The following is a 13,536-nucleotide window of genomic DNA, read 5'->3' as shown; positions in this document are numbered from 1 at the left end:
GGAGCTGAGGGAGTACTACTACCTCTTCTGGTCGACGAAGACGCGAGCGCATCTGCGTACGAAGGTACGCCCAGCTGCCGCTTCGGAACTGGCTCCGAATGGATACCCTTTCTTCGCGTTGTTCTTCTACTGCGGGCTCTGCCCGCCTTTCTCTGAATTTTTCTGTGATATTATGAACACCTACGGGTTCCGCCTCCTTGACTTCACCCCCAATGCCGTTCTGACCATGGCAGTTTTCGCACATCTCTGCGAAAACTTTGTCGGAGTCCATCCAAATGTAGCTCTTTTTCGCCACTTCTTTATGCCCCGAGTTGAGAGAGGGGAGCCTTTATCCGGCGGAATCGCCTGGATCTCGAGAGCTGGCAAGAAGGAAGCTTATCTGGAGGGAGAGCTCCGCAACAAGTGGGAGGAATGGAGAGCAGAATGGTGCTGGATTGTCGAGGAGAACCCGCAGCCATTTACCGCCCAGCACCAAGCCACAATAGCGGGCGGCAACGATTGGAGCAACGTGGCCCCGGAAGACGATAGGCTGAAGATTGCCGTCACCCGGATCCTACGTCTCAGGCTTGCCGGGCTCACCGTAGGCGCCGTTGGCGCAGATTTTCTTCGCTGCCGCATCGCCCCCCTGCAGGAGAGGAGGAGACCCGCCTGGGAGTTCCAGAACGCGGCGGATATCATGAGGCTGCGCCCGGGCCTCAACTTCAACTTCACTGTCCTGGAACTGGACGCTACGATCCTGGAACTGTTCAAGCGCGATCCTCAGCATCCCGAAGTGTTCATGTTGCCGAGGGGTGTCGTTCCGCTGTGCAACAACTCCTCGCTCGACCGCATCCGTGCAATGATGCCGCTGTGCGATTCGCATGGAATTGTCCCAACTTGGCAAGGGCCTGCAGACGACATCGTGCGGGATTTCTTTGACGGCTTGGTAGAAGTGCCGGTCCGCTCCGATGAACAGAAGAGCCTTACTCGCGACACCACCGATGCGGAGATGCAGCGCATCGTCACTAGGCTGGAAGAGGCGGCGGCAGCAGCTGCCGCGGGCGAGTTTGGATTCACCGTGGAGGAGGCAGAGGTTGCAGAGGCGGCAAGCCTTGCCGAGCGAGAGGATCTTGCCGGCGAGGGAGAGCTTGTCGGGCCTGAAGCTGAGTCGAGCGAGCCCGGCGAGGGAGAGCTTGTCGGGCCCGAACCTTCAGACAGCTCGCTGCAAGCGGAGCCCCCAGCTCCGCCAAGAAGGCGTCTCCGCAAGGCCGTGGACGTAGCGGGGTGGCAGGCGAGTCAACAGCCGCCGTGCCGCGCGACACGCTCTACCGCGACAACCACTATTGCCGCGGGAGCGCCTCACGCCGCTGCGACAATGGGAGCGGGGTCTTCCCGGTCCACCGCTACTGCTCCTGCCAAGCGGACAAGGGAACCTACTCCTCCGCCTCGTCGCACCGGAGGCGAGCCGGACTTCGATCTCTCCGCGCTCAGCTCCGACGAGGAAGAAGAAGAGTAAGATTCTTTGCTGTACTTGTAGTTCTTCAATTCTTGTTGTTTTGTCTTGTATCTGATTTGCTTTACTCCGAACCCATTCCTTCTCAGGACTCTGGCCCAGAGAGCGGCGAAGAGAGCCAAGGTCCCGGTGATTGTCATCAAGGACGAACCCACCGCGACAGCAGGGGGCGTGTCCGAGACCACCTTGCCGGACCCGGCAACTTTTCCCCAAAGCAGCCCCCAGCGCAGCCCCCAACGTAAGTATATAGTTTGCTTCCTGCTGTTAGGCGCGCATGGGTGCTCTTTCTTTGCTGATATCTGACTGTTGGTTTGTGTAGGAGCAGAGCAGCCTCACCAGGAGTGCCCGGAAGCCGCTCCCGAAATGCCATCTGCTTCGACTACACCGCCAAGGGAGGATTCCCCGTCAAGGGAGCGTTCTCCGGCAAGGGAGAATTCTCCGGCAAGGGATAGCTCTCCGGCAAGGGACAGCACTGGCGACCCCCCGATGGTTGAGACCATGACTGCAGATCCTAGTACAGGTAATCTTCTTGCTTGAAAACTTCCCTTGGGTTCTTCTTCTTCTGATTTTCTTTTTGGATATTTGCTTGACTTTTCTCCTTTTACCGTTCGTCAGATCCATCTGCCTAGGAGCCGATGGAAACCGAGGTCGCAGGCGAGGAGAACGCGCGCAGCAATACCGACGATGCCGTTGCCACCGAAGGAGAAGCCGGCGCTGATGATTCCGCCGGCGAAGAGGCCGCCAAAGCTGCCTCCGCAGAAGCTGGCGAGGGATCCGGCGATCGCACTGACGGCCCCGAGGCCGCAGGAGCGTCAGGCGCTACGCCGACCGCCGATCCCTCAGCCGCTGCTGCAGCGCCAGGCTTCGAAGAGCCCCAGCCCGACGCCTATTTGAAGGCCGACGATGGCATCTTCATCAAGCTCCCCTGGGCGTCAAGCTCCAGGGTGCCGGTCGAAGGAGAAATCTTCGATGAAGAGTTGCTCGCCTCCGCTGGACTGACGTTGGTCGACGCGCCGAGCAGCAGCAGCGGCAAGCCTGAGGAGGAGCGACTACTGCGGAAGCTGTTGTCGCTCTACCGCGCCCGACAGGCCAAGCTGGCATCCCGGGAAGCAATTGTCGCGAAGGCGGGAGTGGACATCGAGAAGCGCGCGGAGGAGCTCCGGGGTCTCAGGCAGGAAACTCTCCGATCCCTGGCAGATGAGCGGGAGCAAGTCACCGAGGAGCGGAAAGCCTTCCTCCTCGAGAAGGCTGAAGTTGAAGAGCAACAGCGGCTTGTTGCCGAAAAGCTATCTGCGCAGGAAGGCGAGTTGGCGCAGCGCAAGGTCAACCTTGACAGCCACGAGGAGGAGCTTGCCGCGCGCGAGCAAGCGATTGGCGGGGCTCTCAAGGAAGCAGAGGATGCTGCCGCAGCTGCCGAGGCCGCCAAGAAGGAGCTGGAGATGAAGATGGCGCAGCTGGAGGCCAATCTCATGGCGAGCGGCGAGGAGCTTGCTGCGCTCAAGCGTGAGCGCGAGAAGGACGCCGCCGCTCATGGCGAGCTGCAGGGTCGTCTCGCTGAGAGGAGCAAAGAGCTTAGCGCCACCAAGGACTCCAACACAGATCTCGAGTTGAAGCTGGCTACTTTGACCAAGACGCTGGACGGCGCCAGGGAGCAGGAGGTGGCCTTGAAGGAGAAGATCAAGGCCGACGAGGCGCTGCTGGCGAGTGCTGCTGCCGCCCAGAACACTTTTAGGGAGAATGTGGAGCACTGGACCGAAGGTCTCGTGGATGTTGCCGCAGCCATCGACGGGGAGCTGGCGCAGCTGGGAATGGAGGATCTCGGGTATTCCTCCGATGAGCACCTCCAACCCAGCGCCAAGCTCAGCTTGTTCTTCAAAGGCGTGGCGACGGCCCTCCAGCGACTCCGGGAGAAGATCCCAAAGCAGCTGGCCGACGAGTCGCGCAAGATCTGCGCGGGAGCTCTTCAAAAGGTGCTGGTGAAGGTGGCCTTCCGCAACCCAGGCCTCAACCTCACCAACGTCCTCAGGACCTTGCCGCCGGATGCTGATCTGGAAGCGCTCAAGACCCTTGTCGTACCCATTGTGGACAAGGTGAGCGGGATCAAGAGGGTTGAGGGCGATCGCGTAGATTAGGCCGCCCGTTTTCTCTTTTTCTTGTCGCTTGTCTGTCGTTTGCTTCCCGGTAAGGCGTAACTTCTTCGAGCGATGTTTGGTCCACACCATTATCTTCTCCTTTCCCCCCGGCAAACTTGTGGCCGAGGGAACCTTCCTTTCTATGAGAAAGAGAAAGCAGAGAAAATAAAGATATGGAGCCTTACGGCTCGTTATTGCTTACCGGGGGTAGGTGCTGCACAAAGTGTCAGATAATGCATGCAAAAAGAAGTAGAAAGCATGAAATTGACAAGATGTGCGGAGCACATGAGTTTTACTTATGCACGGGGTCTGCGCCCGGCCTCGTACAAAGGATTACATGCAACATCGGCAAGACTTGTACAAAAGGTGGTTGCCGGAACAGGTTCCGGCAACCGCGCCCTACGGGTTAAACTTACGAAGATGCTCAATGTTCCAGGAGTTGCTCACCGGAATGCCATCTTCGGTCTCAAGGCGGACAGCGCCAGGCCTAGTGACTCGTTTCACCCGGTAAGGGCCTTCCCACTTCGGCGTCAACTTGTTGGAATTCTTGGCGGACTGAACGCGCCGAAGAATAAGGTCGCCTTCCTCGAGACTTCTGGCATTAACTTTGCGGCTATGGTAGCGGCGCAAAGCTTGCTGGTATCGAGCAGCTCGTACAGCGGCCTGAAGACGGTCCTCCTCAAGGAGCAGCGCGTCATCTTGTCGCAGCTGCTCTTGCTCAAGCTCATCATAAGCGAGCACTCGAGGTGACCCGTATACGAGTTCCGTGGGGAGAACTGCCTCTGCTCCATAGACTAGAGCGAAAGGTGTCTGGCCAGTGGCTCGATTTGGCGTCGTCCTGATCGACCAAAGAACCACCGGCAGCTCCTCGATCCAGTTCTTTCCGTACTTGCGCAGCCTGTCGAAAGTCCTGGTCTTGAGCCCGCGCAGCACTTCAGCATTCGCCCTCTCCGCTTGACCGTTACTTCTTGGATGAGCAACAGAAGCGAAGCAGACCTTGGCGCCAAGATCTTCGACGTACTGCATGAAGGTGCGGCTCGTGAATTGCGTGCCATTGTCGGTGATGATTCTGTTAGGGATCCCGAAGCGACAAACAATCGACCTGAAGAACTTGACTGCTGACTGTGCTGTCACCTTCCTCACTGCTTCCACTTCTGGCCACTTTGTGAACTTGTCAATTGCAACGTACAAGTACTCAAAGCCCCCGACAGCTCGGGGAAAGGGGCCGAGGATGTCGAGCCCCCAGACCGAAAATGGCCAGGATAAAGGGATCGTCTGGAGAGCTTGAGCTGGCTGGTGTATCTGCTTGGAATGGAACTGGCACGCTTCACACTTGGTTACTTGTGCAGCTGCATCCTGGAGGGCTGTCGGCCAAAAGAAACCTTGCCGGAACGCTTTGCCGGCAAGTGCTCTTGCGTCAATGTGGTGACCACATATGCCTCCATGTATCTCTGGCAACAACTTTTGTCCGTCTTCCCGTTGAATACACTTCAATTTCAAGCCATTGAGTCTTCTTCTGTACAGTGTGTTGTCGACAAACTGGTACATACTTGACTGCCGTGCTACTCTTTCCGCTTCTTCTTGCTCTTCGGGAAGTTCTCCTGTCTGAAGGAAACGGACAATCTGTTGTGCCCATGTTGGAGCTTGCGGCTCGACAACAAGGACTAAAGGCACATCTGCTGCTGCGGGAACATCCGCTTCTATGGCGAGAACCTGCGGCTCAGCCGGAGCTTGACGTTCCCCGGCAAGCTTGCCGAAGCAAAACTTGTCGGGAGCGTCTGCTTTAACGGAACAAACCCTAGGGCTTGTCGGAGCAGACTGCTCCTCAGCACCCTTGGTGTTGATCTTGAGGACCTTCTTGGCAGCGGCTTCGAGGAGCTCTGCCAGAAAATAGTCACCAGAAATCAACTTCCTCTTCTTGCTCTGTCCAGTTGATGGCGTTACAGACGGTTGAGTCAGTTTGAGCACAAAGATCCCTGGTTCCACAGGTAACTTAAGTGCGGCGCGCTTTGACAGGCCATCGGCAATGTCGTTCTGAGCTCTTGGAACATGTTCCATCTGTAGGCCGTCAAAGTGCTCTTCTAGCTTTCTCACTTCATCAACGTAAGCTTCCATCAACGGACTCTGATAATTCTTGTTCACTTGGCGGACGACAAGCTGTGAGTCACCCCTGACAATGAGCTTCTTGATCCCAAGGTCTGTTGCGATCCTGAGACCGGCAAGCAAACCTTCATACTCTGCAGTATTGTTCGTTGCTTGCTCCTTGGGAAAGTGCATCTAGACTACGTACTTGAGGTGCTCTCCGGTGGGTGCAACAAGTAGCACGCCCGCACCGGCGCCTTGCAGCGAGAAGGCGCCATCAAAGTACATCAGCCACTCTTTGCTTGCTTCCTTGACGGGGATGCTCATTTCTGGAATTTCTTCATCTTGTGTTGGCGTCCACTCTGCTATGAACTCCGCCAATGCTCTGCTTTGGATAGTTGAAGTGCTCTCAAACTTGAGGCCGAAGCTTGACAGTTCCAGTGCCCACTCGAAATCCTGCCTGTTGCTTCTGGATTCTGCAGTATCCTCTTCAGCGGAAAACGAGTGACAACTGTGATCTCATGTGCTTGGAAGTAATGGCGCAACTTTCTTGAGGCCATGAGAAGGCCGAAAAGCAATTTCTGCACACCAGAGTACCTTGACCTAGCCCCCTGCAGAAGGGAACTGACAAAGTAAACTGGGCGCTGCACCATTCTTTTCTGCATCTCCTCATGCGCCTGCGCAGATCCATCTTTGTCGGGACCAGAGCTTGCCGGTGAAGTCCCCTGCTTGTTGCTGGATGCACCTGCCGTGGTTGCTGGCTCATCATCCGCGTCCCTCTCTGCTACTAACGCAGCACTAACCACTTGATTGGTTACCGCTATATATAGCAGCAACTTCTCTTGTGGCTTAGGTGCGACAAATGTTGGAGTGGAGGACAGGTATCTCTTTAAGTCCTACAGTGCGGCCTCCGCTTCCGGAGTCCATTTCATTGGACCTGCCTTTTTCAATATTTTGAAAAATGGCAGGGCGCGCTCAGCAGACCTAGAGATAAACCTGCTGAGAGCAGCTACGCAACCGGCAAGTTTTCCTACATCCTTGACGCGCTTTGGTTCTTCAATCTGCTCAATGGCCTTGATCTTGTCGGGATTGGCTTCGATTCCCCGCTGAGACACGAAGAACCCGAGAAGCTTGCCGGAGGGGACTCCAAACACACACTTCTCGGGGTTAAGCTTGAGGTTGATCTTGCGCAGATTTGCAAAGGTTTCGTCTAAATCTTGAATCAGAGTCGCCTTGTCCTTGCTCTTGACCACTATGTTATCCATGTAGGCTTCCACATTTCTGTGTATTTGCGGCTCAAAAGCGTCATGGACTACCCTTGCAAATGTTGAACCAGCATTCTTTAAACCGAAAGGCATCCGTACGAAACAGTATGTGCCACATGGGGTGATGAATGCGGTCTTCTCCTCATCCTCTTCTGCCATGAAGATCTGATGGTATCCTGAATATGCATCAAGAAATGAAAGCAAGTCACATCCGGCCGTGGAGTCAACAATCTGGTCGATGCGCGGCAAAGGAAATGGGTCTTTGGGACAAGCTTTATTGACATCGGTAAAGTCGATACAAAGCCTCCATTTCCCGTTTGCCTTGCGCACGACTACAGGATTGGCCAACCACGTAGGATGGAGCACTCCTCTGACAAGGCCTGCTGCTTCCAATTTCTTGATTTCTTCTGCGATGAATTCTTGGCGCTCCACTGCCTGTTTCCTGACTTTCTGCTTGACGGGCCGCGCATGAGGACAAATGGCAAGATGGTGCTCGATTACTTTCCTGGGAACACCGGGGATGTCAGGCGGTTGCCATGCAAACACGTCGACGTTCGCCCGCAGGAAAGCAACAAGCGCGCTTTCCTATTTAGGGTCGAGAGTGGCACTGATGGTGAAGGTACCACCAGTGCCGTCCTCCTTGGCGGACACCCTCTTGGTCTCTGGTGGCGCTGATATTGTCTTCTTACACTTGCCGATGGAGCTCAATGGTGCGTCCTCGATGGTAGCGCAGCACTCCGAAGAGGTGCGCTTGCCGGAGTGGGCATCAGAACTCTTGCCGGACTTGGTCTTCTTCTTCGCCCCGGGAGCTTCAACGGCAAGTGACTTGTGATCTGTTGCGGCTGCTGCTTCCCGGCAGATCTTGTCGGCGCAGATAAGAGCATCCTTCTGGTCGCCAGGGACAGAGATGACACTTATCGGGCCTGGCATCTTCAGCATGTTGTATGCATAGTGAGAGGCTGCCATGAATTTGGCGAGTGCTGGACGGCCGAGTATCCCATTGTAAGGCAATGGAAAGTCAGCAACGTCAAAAGTGCCCTCTCAGTCCTGAAGTTCAACTCGCTGCCAAATGTCACCGACAACGTGATCTTTCCCTTCGGCTTGCTCCTTCCCGGATTGTTTCCTTGGAATGTGCCGGTCTCTTCGAGCTCGTCATCAGGGATCTGGAGTTTCTGGAGTACCGCGGAGGAGATCAGGTTCAAGCCGGCCCCGCCATCAACTAGCATCTTAGTGACCTTGAGGTTGTGGATAGTTGGTGAAACCAACATCGGTAAGCACCCGACCGCTGTTATGCGATCAGGGTGGTCCTCAATATCAAAGATGATAGGCGTGCTGGACCATTTCAGAGGCTTGCGTGACTCGACGAGTGGTTCTGCCGCATTGACTTCCCGCACCCACTGCTTGAGTTGGCGGTGTGAAGTATGCAGAGAAGCACCACCGTCAATGCACAGGACCTCTGTGGCTTTCTGGAACTCCTGCTCATCGGTCTCGTCATCATCCATATCTTCATCGTCGTTGTCGTCTTCATCCTTGTCGCGGCCGCGAGGAGGTCTGTCTCCTTGCCGCTGCTTGGCCTTGCCGCGGCGTCCTCCTCGGCCGGGGCGTTTCTTGCCGGCTCCTCCAGCACCTTCCTGGGCCTTCTCCTTGTCGCGTCTCTCGTATTCAGCCTTTTGCTGCTCGACAAGCTGCTCGACCTTCTTGCAGCTCTGGAGGTCATGGCCCTTGGTGCGGTGGATCTTGCAGTACTGCTTGTTGGTGCCGTCCTGCTTGTCGGCGACCGCCACAGCCTGGTAGTTGGTGCCTGCGGCAATCTCCTTGTCGGAGCTACCAGCTTTGGCTTTCTTGGCGCCACCTCCGTTGCCGGACTGCTCTACGACTAGCACATCTTTGCCTTTCTTCTTTCTGTTGTTCCGCCGCCGGTTTTTCTTTGCCGGGGCAGCATCCTCACTATCAGATCCTCCTGCTTGTGTATTTTCTTTGGGGAGTTTCCTCCCTTCCTCAGCACATGCACACTTGTCGGCCAGGGCATATAGCTCACTGACGTCTCTGATTTTGCGCATCGCCACCTCCTCCCGCATCCTGTGGTTTCGCACGTTCTGATGGAACACGCTGATTACCGCGGCAGGGTGGACATCTGGGATGTTGTGCTGTACGCGGCTGAATCTCTGAATGTGCTTGCGCAGGGGCTCTCCTTCCTTTTGGGCGAGCAGGTGAAGGTCGCTCTCTTGGCCATGAGGCTTGTGGCCGCCTGTAAAGGCGCCGACAAACTGATGGCATAGGTCTACCCAGGAGGATATGGAGTTGTCCGGCAAGTGCATGAGCCAGGATCTGACATTGGGCTTGAGCACCAGCGGGAAGTAGTTGGCCAGGATCTTGTCGTCCCGCCCCCCAGCAGCTTGCACCGCAATGGTGTAGATGCTGAGGAACTCCGACGGATGCGACTTGCCGTCGTACTTCTCTGGTACGTCTGGCTTGAAATTCTTCGTGCTGGGCCACGGGACTCGCCGCAGCTCACGAGTGAACGCATGGCAACCTACCGCGTACGGCAAGTCGCCTGGTTCCCCTAGTGCATGCATGTCGACAGAGGGCCCAGCGCGCTGGTCCGATTGACGCCGCGCTTCTCTTTGGCGCTTGATGCGAGTACGAGCGTCTTCTTGCTGTCGTTGGTGAAGAACTTGGCGCTGATCGCGACGAGCTCGTGGATCTGATGATGCGGTGGAGTCGCTGTCGAGGTGGATCCGGTGAGTCGGCGATCTTGGCCTTCGGGGTGGAGAGCGCATGGTGGTTGCACCCCCACCGGTTTCGTCGCCATCGGATCGTGCTTGGCAGTCCTGCCGCTGCAGCGATGTACTCGGCTGTCGCGGAGTGTCGCCGTTGGCGAAGCCGATGAGACTCTGAATGGTGGCCCTCCATCCGTCGATCTTGTCTGCCGTTGGAGGGTAATCCAGGAGCAATTGAGCTCGCGCCAAAGCTTCTGCTGGAGTGGTGGGCGGCAGTGGCGAACGGTGCAGGGAGCGGGATATGCTCGGACTTCTAACTATGTTAGAAGGAGCAGTATCCCGTCCAGGCGACCGTGTCTCGCTCGTGCCAGCATGTTGGCGTGCATGCTGGTCTTGAGCACCCCGAGATCCACCAGCTCGATCTTGGTCCAAAAAACGTATGGCACTGCGAATACCATGACGCTGTCGGTCCTGCGCCTCCTGAGATGGGCGCGGTGCATGTACGGACACCGAGGTCTGCACGGCCTTGTCCTTGGACCTGGCAGCACCGTGAGCTCCCTCGTCGATGCCTGTTCTTTCGCCAGCGTCTACCCCACCATCCGTTTGCTCCGGTGGTGGTGGGATCGATGTGGACAGGACAGTTACCCACGAAGCCTTCTTCTTCGGTGGCATGTCGATGAAGAAGATGAAGATCTAGCTCGTGTGAACGCCGGATCAGGTTCACACAACCTCGACGCCCCCTACCTGGCGCGCCAAAGATGTCGGGGAAACTGATCCACAAACACCTATGGGACCGGCGGACCGAGCCCCTTTTGGTTCGGCGGGGGGCGGAGACCGCACGAAGAGCGGATCGAGGCGAAGCACACGAGCAGTTTACCCAGCTTCGGAGCTCTCCGGAGAGATAACACTCCTACTGCTGCATGTCTGAGTGTATTGAGTTCTTGCTCGGGAGCGCTGAGTGCTACAGTACACACTAGCTGCTAATGAGACCGAGCGTGAGTGTTTTTCTGCCTTCGAACCCCCCTCTACGTTGCGCATGGGCCTCCTTTTATATGCTAAAGGGGTCTCCGACAGGTGGCAACGTAGACAAGGGTAAAAATGGAAAAGGAATTGCGGTTGGTACAACTACCTGTACAGTGTATCCTACCTAACCCTGACGGCAGGGGACAAAGGCATTAAATGCCCGTCTGTGTCGCCCAAATAGTGCAAAAAGGGACCGTCAGGGACGCCGCCGCTTGCCACGATGGCAATCTTGTCAGCGTCGCTTGCCACCTCGCACCGCTGGTCGCACAGCCTCTTGCCACGCGCGCCTGGAAAGGTCCCAGGGCGACACGTTGGTGGATGTGCTGGAGCGCGGGTACAGAGTGGTAGTTTGCCACGGCAAGCGCCTTGCCGCGGTCATTGTCTTGTCGCGTCTGGAAGCTTGTCGCTCAACGGGCCTTGTCGGGACACGTGGCGCGTCGCGGCAAGTCCCTTGAGATGCCTTGGTTGGCCTTCCCGGCAAGCTCCTCTTGCCGGGACCTTGTCTCCTTGGCTTGAATACTTTGTTCTTGAATGGCTCCAAAGGAACCACGGAGGACCTTGGCGGTCACCCGGCAAGCCTTGCCGCGGGGTGCTGCAACTGCCCGTGCACAAGTTCGGGATACTAGGGTACCCCTACTCTAGTACACCGACAATTTGCTAGTCGATGCTTAATTGGTCACAGAAACTGTGGAAACCTTAGTGTTCCTGATATTATTATTTTGTTCCATGCCTTATTTCGTGATAACTCCGTTAGTATGGGTGCTATTATTGCTAAACGTTTAAGCCTGAACCGTACAAAGGGCCCCATCTTTGGAGGTATCTTTGTTGAATGCCTTGCTAGACACTTCGAGATACCTATTAGGCATTTTGAGAGAGAAGAAAAACTGCTGCCCCCTTCTTTTCTAGATTACAAGAGAATGGTAGCACATGAGTTTATTGTTAATAATGATGATAAGATGCTTCTGTAAAATTTGAGATTTAATAAAGCACAATGAGATTATTGTCTTGCCTGCGCCCTCTTTGTTTGATTTAACTACAGGGCCTTATCTCGTTTTGCCGTCAGCTGTGTACGCGCTTCGTGGCCAGACATCCGCTCCAGAGCCTAAGTCGGAACCACCACTTGACCCTTATCGTCCATCATCTTATCAGTGGGATCCGGAGGAGATTGCAAGTCAGTGGTAGTACAATGACACTCCTCAGTACACCGGGTAGAGTAGCCGCGATCCATGGGCATAGACCAACTTAGGCCAAAAGCCTAACCTTGGGGAGTACGTATTTCTCACCGACATTACATTTATGTTCACACACTCATTCTACTTGTCAGTGTTCATACTTTTTCATTGTATTATTCATGCTAGTTTAAATTCTTTTTTCTCGCTTTCTTCTTGTGTGTTTGATAAACCTTAAGAAAAACCAAAAAAATTAGTTAGTTAATTTCCATGCTTATAGTAGTAATTAAAATGAAAACCCAAAAATATTTCTCGTTCTTCTTTTGCTTGTTGGGAGCTTGCCCGTGTAAATAATTTCAGACCATAATGAAAATGCTTAGTGGCTCTCATATGCGTGATTGTTGATTTAACCAAGAGCCCATATTACCTTGTCTTCTCCCTTGAATTGAATGCTTCCAGATTCTAGCTTAGTCCAATGCACGTGCACTATTATTTTTATACACACCATTCGGTCGTGCAAGTGAAAGGCAATATGACGATATATGATGGACTGATTGAGATGGGAGAAGCTAGTATGAACTCGACCTCTCTTGTTTTTGTAAATATGATGAGTTCATCATTCCCGATTCAGCCTATTATGAATAAACATGTTAGCAATGACAATTAGAGGTTATAGTTGCTTATGACATGCTTAATTAGCTACGAGTTTATAATGGTTTAACTTGCGTGCCAACATGTTATTAAAATGGTTGTGTATGTGGTATGATAGGGTGGTGTATCCTCCTTTGAATGATTCGAGTGACTTGACTTGGCACATGTTCACGCATGTAGTTGAAACAAAATCAACATAGCCTTCACGATATGTATGTTCATGGTGGATTATATCCTACTCATGCATGCTTGCGTGTTGATTAATTTTAATGCATGTTCATGACTGTTGTCGCTCTCTCAGTTGGTCGCTTCCCAGTCTTTTGCTAGCTTTCGCTTGTACTAAGCGGGAATACTACTTGTGCATCCAAACTCCATAAACCCCAAAGTTATTCCATATGAGTCCACCATACCTTCCTATATGCGGTATTTACCTGCCATCCCAAGTAAATTTGTATGTGCCAAACTCCCAACCTTCAAATGAAATTCTGTTTTGTATGCTCGAGCAGCTCATGTATCAACTAGGGTTGTCTGTATCTTCCATGCTAGGTGGGTTATTCTCAAGAGGAGTGAACTCCGCTCCTCATTCACGAGAAAATGGTTGGTAACCGGGATGCCCAGTCCCATGCTCAAATCAAATCAAAATAATTAAATAAAACTCTCCCAGGATTGTTGCTAGTTGGAAGCACCCGCTGTTTCGGGCAAGCCATGGATTGATGCTTGTTGGTGGTGGGGGAGTATAAACTTTAGCATTCTATTTGGGAACCGCCTATAATGTGTGTAGCATGGAAGATATCGAAATCTTATAGTTGTTATGTTGACAGTGAAAGTATACCGCTCAAAATGTTATTCATCTCTATTTCAAAATCGAGCTCTGGCACCTCTACAAATCCCTGCTTCCCTTTGCGAAGGGCCTATCTATTTACTTTTATGTTGAGTCATCACCCTCTTATTAAAAAGCACCCGCTGGAGAGCACCGCTGTCATTTGCATGCATTACTATTAG

The sequence above is a fragment of the Triticum dicoccoides genome, chromosome 5B (genome assembly GCF_002162155.2).
Source record: "Triticum dicoccoides isolate Atlit2015 ecotype Zavitan chromosome 5B, WEW_v2.0, whole genome shotgun sequence".
Classification (NCBI taxonomy): domain Eukaryota; kingdom Viridiplantae; phylum Streptophyta; class Magnoliopsida; order Poales; family Poaceae; genus Triticum; species Triticum dicoccoides.
This window is presented reverse-complemented; position numbering follows the sequence as displayed.